Below are 7,297 nucleotides of genomic sequence, written 5' to 3' on the forward strand. Positions count from 1 at the left end.
GGAAGGAATCTAACCTGAAGATCAGAAGCTTTGGTCATTTTGTATATAACTTCTAGCCATTACCCTATCCTGAGCAGGGGTGCCTGTGGGTTGGGTAAATTCACCAGGGGCCAGTGTTCCAGAAGTACTGAGGAAATGCCTTCCTTCCCATGTAGGTGAAAATTACGACCCATTAGGTTTCATCAGGTTTAAGGACTTCAGCATGACTGGAGACCAGGCATTTGGTACATAGCCCAATGCCCCAAGCTCAATGATCAAATTTAACTCTAGCATCCAGAGTTTGTGGTTTCTCAGCAAAACAACAGCACAGACGATGTGAGTTTGAAACTCTGGAGACTTCCACCATATGAAATCAAGGCATGGAGGTTGGGTTTGGTAAAATGATCTAGAAGAAATCTGTAAAACAGTGAAAGGACAATTGAAAAGACTCATATGGAAAAGATCAGCAACAGGGAATGCCTCAGGAGACCATCCTTGTATTCATAGCTTCTCAAGACAAAATTCAAATGACCAATAGTACTGGAGGAGAGTCTGTGAATGCATCAGGGAGGGGAGAGTAAGTGTTAGGAGGGAGGGTGAGATAGAGAAAAAAGTAGAAGGAGAAAAAGAAAGAGAACGAGAAGGGAAAGTAGAAGGAGAAGAATATGGAGAGGGAGAACAGAAGAAGGAAGGGAAGAGGAAGGGGTGGAGCAGGATGACAAGGAGAAAGAGATGGAAGAAGAACAAAAAAAGAAGAGGAAAATGAAAAAGAAGGAGCAGGAGGGGAGGAGAAGGAGAAAAGGAGAAGGTGAAATAAGGAGGAGAGAAGGAGAGAATAAGAAGGAGAGAGGAGGAAGAGATGGGGAAGGAGAAGAAGTAGAAGAAGATGTGGAAGAAGAACTAAAAGAAGAAAGAGGGAGAGGAGAAAAAGATTGAGAAGGAAGAAGAAAGAAGGAGAAGAAAGAAGAAAGAAGAAAGAAAAGTAGAAAAAAAAGAAGAAAGAGGAGGAAGAGGAGGAGGAAGAGGAGGAGAAAAGAGAAGGAGAAGGCAAAGAAGGAGAAGAAGTAGAAGGAGGAGAAGGAGAACATGGAGAAGAAATGAGAAGAGATGAGAGGTATAGTTAGGCAGACACAGACAGAGAAACACAGACACACAGAGAGAGTCGTGCACATAAACATTCACACAGAGACACACAAGTAGGCACAGAGACAGAGAAAAATATACATATAAAGAGAGACATGCACAGAGACATTCACAGAGATACACACATTTACACAACTTAATTAAGAAGTATTTACAAAAATATATCTATGAAATTACAAGGATATTAAGTACTAAATTATGTGAGCATTGAGGAGGAATGAGATCCAAACAAATTTTGCAAGTCCTGCAACATTCTGCATGCTTCCACACAGCTTTAGCTGTGGGAGTATCAGTTATAGGGCTGTAACTTTTGTTTTTTTCATTTATAATTTACTGTGAATCTCCTTTCTCCACCATTCAATATGGTCAGTAGTTTCCATGTCGAATGACTTTCCAATGCATGGCATCTAGTGAGAAAGAGAAAACAATTTAAAAAAAAAAAGAGTCTCTATGCTGGAGCCAACTGTACAAACAATTTGTAGTTATTCTCCAAATGCAGGGCTCAAAGAACTCAGAGGCTCCTCTAGCTTTTACACAGATCTTAAGTTTGGTCCCCCAGCATCACTGGGAACCTATTGACAATTCTCACTCAGGTCATAAAGCTATGGAGCATTCCAATGTATTGAGTTCCAGAGAAAAAGCCATTTGGAAGCTTATCTCTCTAAAAGTGAAGATTGCGCTGAAAATTATGAAAAGTGAGAATAATTTTAAATATGAAAAAACATTCCACACACACACATTAAAATAATACATGTAGACAAAATTGACAGCAATCTATATGACACAATACCCACATACACGAGAGGGGAAGGGGCAGGGGGAGAGGTGGAGAGACATATGTATACTTACAATACTTTTTTTTTTTTAGTCAAGTTGTCAAAACTGACACAATCAATGTACAGGAAGAGATGTATATGGCAAACACTGGGGACAGACTGTCATGATAAGGACAGCATAGGAGGAAACAACAAGTTGATCTGTGGCATTGAGAGCCTGAATGGGCCCTTCTACATTTGGTTGGATTTAGAATCCAAGATTTAGTTCAGAACCAGCCAGCTCCCTCCTTGTCCCAGTGATCCACTTTTGCTGGGGCACAGTCACAAAGGTTCCACAACATTTCTAGACAGTTTTCCCAGTTTTAGACAACTGGGACTGTGGGAGATATAAACCCCCCCATCTTAATTAAACTAAGCCACACAAATGCAAAATATTTTTGAAAACAGTTTAATTTCAATTTTGGAAAGAGAACAGAGAGCTCTACAATGATATGGACTGAATTAGTCTTTAGGTTCCATTGTGCACCCTAAATTAAATATAGTGTAAAAGATTCTGTTTTCTATGTAGCAAGTGAGGGCTGAAAACAACACACTAATGGAGATAAAATGCAAAAAACTGGGATATACAGTAACAATTCAAAATGACACTGTGAAAAACAATGTATTTATACATGTTAACTGTCCTATTGACCACAGTGTCATTCATCATTGTGTTAGGGCATCCAATCTAGTGATTAATCATCAGGGTTTGACAGTAAAATCTTTAGGCTCAATACACCAGACATTAGCTGGAAAATGATTTACAAGAATGTAATGACCTTTGGTGTCTTCTCTGTGAATCTGTTGTATGGATGCCCTGTCGTTGGTTGTTTTAGTTGTTAGTGTTGTTTTAAAATAGAAATATTGAATGCAAAAGCAAGTTGCAGGAGCCCAAAATGTCTTTGCATCCTCTCTTTCTCCTTCCCATAACTTTCTAATTTTCCCAATCCCCACATTCATTCAAAATACAGAATTTCAAAAAATAAAGAAACTCATTCATCATCTTTACTTTGTGCTTGCATGCTGGTTGCAATTATCTTGTAAGCATTAAAAATCAGGCTAACATACTGCCTATGTTCAATAGGGTTTCATTGATGTGAAGCTACATCATGACTCAAGAAACACTTATAGGGAAAATTTAATTGAGGTTGTCTTACAGTTTCAGAGGGTCAGTATATTATTATCTTGATAGGAAGAATGGCAGCATCCAGGAAGAGTCGGTGCTGGGGAAGGAACTAATTGGTCTATATCTTAGTCTGAAGGCAACCAGGAGGAAGTTTGTGGCCATAGGTAGCAAGGAAGAGGATCGATTTTCGTCACTGAGCAGAGATTGTGCACTACATAAAAGCAAGCCTACACAATGATACACTTCCTCAAACAAGCCAACACCTTGTAATAGTGCCACATCCCATGGGCAAAAGATATTCTAATCAACACACTGCATCATAGGAAAATGGTAGAGAGACATAAAGAAAGATACTGCATGATTGCATTCCTCTAGTCACAAGTGCTACATACCTACACGTTAATATGCACACACACACACACACACACACACACACACACACACACACATAAACACACACACACACACACATAAACACACACACACACACACACACACACACACACATGCCTATCTGATATGCATAATAATAATGTGCAGTCTCGGGTTCTGTGCGATTGGATTGGACCAGGTGCTGTGTTCCACTCACCAGAGGTCTTAGGATCCCGTGGTGGATCCTGTGTGTGTCCTTGGGGGTGTCCAGAGACACCCCTGGCAAGGGACCACGGTGTTCCCTTGATGTACTTCTGTTGTCCAATTGCTCTGGCTAGGATTTCAAGTGCTATATTGAACAGATAGGAAGAAAGTGGACAGTCTTGTCTAGTCCCTGATTTTAGTCGGATTGGTTTTAGTTTCTCTCCATTTAGTTTGATGTTGACTACTGGTTTGCTATATATTGCTTTTATTATGTTTAAGTATGGGCCTTGAATTCCTGATCTTTCCTTGATTTTTATCATGAATGGGTGTTGGATTTGTTTAAATGATTTCTCAGCATATAACGAGATGATTATGTGGTTTTTGTTTTTGAGTTTCTTATGTAGTGGATTACGTTGATGTGTTTCCTTATATTAAACCATCCCTAAATCCCTAGGATGAAGCCTACTTGATCATTATTGATGATTTTTGTGATATGTTCTTGGATTCAGTTTGCATGGACTTTATTAAATATTTTTGCATCGATATTCATAAGGGAAATTGGTCTGAAGTCTTCTATTTTGTTGGGAATTTATGTGGTTTAGTTATCAGAGTAATTGTGGCTTCTATAGAATTAATTGAATAGAGTACCTTCAGTTTCTATTTTATGGAATAGTTTCGGGACAGTTGGAATTAGTTCTTTTTTGAAGGTCTGATAGAACTCTGCAATAAACCCATGTGGGCTGTCCTGGGCATTATTTGGTTGGGAGATTATTAGTGACTGCTTCTATTTCTTTAGGGGGTATGGGGCTGTTTAGATCTTTATTCTGATCTGGATTTAACTTTGGTATCTGATTTCTGTCTAGAAAATTGTCCATTTTGTTCAAGTTTTCCAGTTTTGTTTAGTATAGCCTTTTGTAGTAGTATCTGATGATGCCTAGGTTTTCCACAAGTTCTGGTCTTATGTCTCCCTTTTCATTTCTAATCTTGTTATTTAGGATAATATCCCTGTGCCCTGTAGTTCGTCTTGCTAAGAGTTTATCTATCTTGATACTATTTTCAAAGAACAGGCTCCTGGTTTGGTTGATACTTTGAATAGTTCTTTTTGTTCCCACTGGTTGATTCCAGCCCCGAGTTTGATTATTTTCTGCTATCTACTCCCCCTTGTATATTTGCCTCCTTTTGTTCTAGAGCTTTTAGGTGTGCTGTCAAGCTCTTAGTGTGTGCTCTGTCTGGTTTTTTTTTGTGGTGGTATTCAGAGCTGTTGGTTTTCTTTGTGGGACTACATTCATTGTGTCCCATAAGTTTGTGTATATTGTCCCTTCATTTTCATTAAACTCTAAAAAGTGTTTAAGTTCTTCTTTATTTCTTCCTTGACCAAGTTATCATTGAGTAGAGTGTTGTTCAGTTTTCACGTGAATGTTGGCTTTCTATTATTTATGTTGTTATTGAAGATCAGCCTTCTTCCATGGTGATGTGATAGGGTGTATGGGATACTTTCAATATTTTTTTGAGTCCTGTTTTGTGACTGATTATATGTTCTATTGTGGAGAAGATACCATGGTGTTTTGAGAAGAAGTTATATCCTTTTGTTTTAGGGTAAATGTTCTGTAGATATCTATTAAATCCATTTGTTTCATAACTTCTATTATCTTCAATGTATCTCTGTTTAGAGTCTATTTCCAGGATCTTTCTATTGATAAGAGTGGGTTATTGAAGTTTCCCACTATTATGGTGTGCAGTGCAATGAGTGATTTGAGCTTTACTAATGTTTCTTTAATGAATGTGGATGCCTTTGCATTTGGAGCATAGATATTCAGAATAGAGGGTTCATCTTGGAAGATTTTACCTTTCATGAGCATTAATTGTCCCTCTTGTCTTTTTTGATATCTTTGGGTTGGAAATTGATTTTATTCTATATTAGAATGGCTACTCCATCTTATTTCTTCAGACCATTTGCTTGGAAAATTGTTTTCCAGCCTTTTACTATGAGGTAGATTCTGGTTTTTTACCTGAGGTGGGTTTCTTTTATGCAGCAAATTGTTGTGTATTGTTTATATAGCCAGTCTGTTTGTCTATTTGTTTTTATTGGTGAATTGATTCCACATTAAGGCAACTTCAGACCAACTTCTCTTATGTATATCAATGCAAAAATACTCAATAAAATTCTCCCCAAACTAAAAGGGCTATTAGGTTCTTTACTGAGAGTCAAAACTGCAATGAGAACTTCCAGTTTTCCAAATGTCTCTGACTAATTGCTCTTTGATAGTAACTAGGCTTTCTCCTACTCAGAGCACATTACAAGAGGTTGTATAACAATTAACCAAAGGTCATCAGAAGGGAACTAATGATTTATTATAGGTTCTAGGGTAAAAGATAAAATATTGATTGGGTTTACCTACACAAAACTTCACTAACATCTTAGTTATGGTTTGATACCTTCAGTGAACCTGTTGATCTGAGACAGTTGTTGAACTTTGTAGCATGTGGTCATGTATTCTGAAATATGTATAAGTGCTGAGGACAAAGAGACGAGGAACATCTAGAGAAAAGATTTTTTTTTTGCCTTTCTCCACTTAGACTATTTTTTTTTCCTTTTGCCCACTTAGAAGAATTTTTCCCTTTCCCCACTTAGGATCTTTCTGCTTTTCCCCTTATATAACTTTCATAGGAAATTTTTTATAACTTAGTAATAACTTCTATAATCACTTCTCTAAATTCCTTCTCTTCCAGTGACATCTGGTTAGTAGGCTCAAAATTAGAGCCCAGCAATTCCTGCTGAGCTAGAAAAAAGGCTGCATTGCTTAATCCTCCTCTTAGGCTACAGGTGTTAATCACCTAAGCCAGCCTACCCTCAGAAAGACAAAGTACTTTTTAGAAGTTATCATCAGCATTTCAGTACAATGAGAGAGCTAGAAAGCCCTGGGACACTTAGATTTTAAAGGCATTGCCAGGGTCCTACTCTGTGACTCCACTGCTATCCTGGCTCAGAGCAATCCTGGACCTCAAACTCTACTATAGAGAAGAAGTGATTAAAAAAAAAAAAAAACTACATGGTATTGATACAGAGACTGACAGATGAATCAGTGGACTAGAACTGAAGATCCAGAAAGAAAACCAAATAATTATGGACCCTAGATTTTTGACAAAGAACCAAAAAAAAAAAAAAAAAAAAAAAAAAAAAAAAAAAAAAACGATGGAAAAAAGAAAGGATTTTCAATAAATGGTGATGTTCTAATTTGCAGTCTGTATGTTGAAAAATAAAAATAAATCCATACTTATCACCTTGCACAAAGCTCAGTTTCAAATTGAACACGATTATCAACATAAAATATGATACACTGAATCTAATAGAAGATAAACTCATTGACACAGAGAGGGAAATGTCCTAAACACATATCCCATGGTTCATGCTCTAAGATCAACAATTCATAAATGTAAAATAATAAACTATTTTAGATCATCTCCCCATTAATGTAACAATCACTGTAGTCATCAAATGGTTTCCATGTAAGATTTGAGGCAATTACCATATTAACCATTTTTTTTTAATTTGGTTGGTTAATTGTTTGGGGGGTATTCAATTTGAAATGAACAGGAGATCATTTCCTGCCTGCGAACAACGTGGAGGGAGTCAGTTCAGGAAACAGATAGCTACTAC

The sequence above is a fragment of the Mus musculus genome, chromosome Y (genome assembly GCF_000001635.26).
Source record: "Mus musculus strain C57BL/6J chromosome Y, GRCm38.p6 C57BL/6J".
Lineage (NCBI taxonomy): Eukaryota > Metazoa > Chordata > Mammalia > Rodentia > Muridae > Mus > Mus musculus.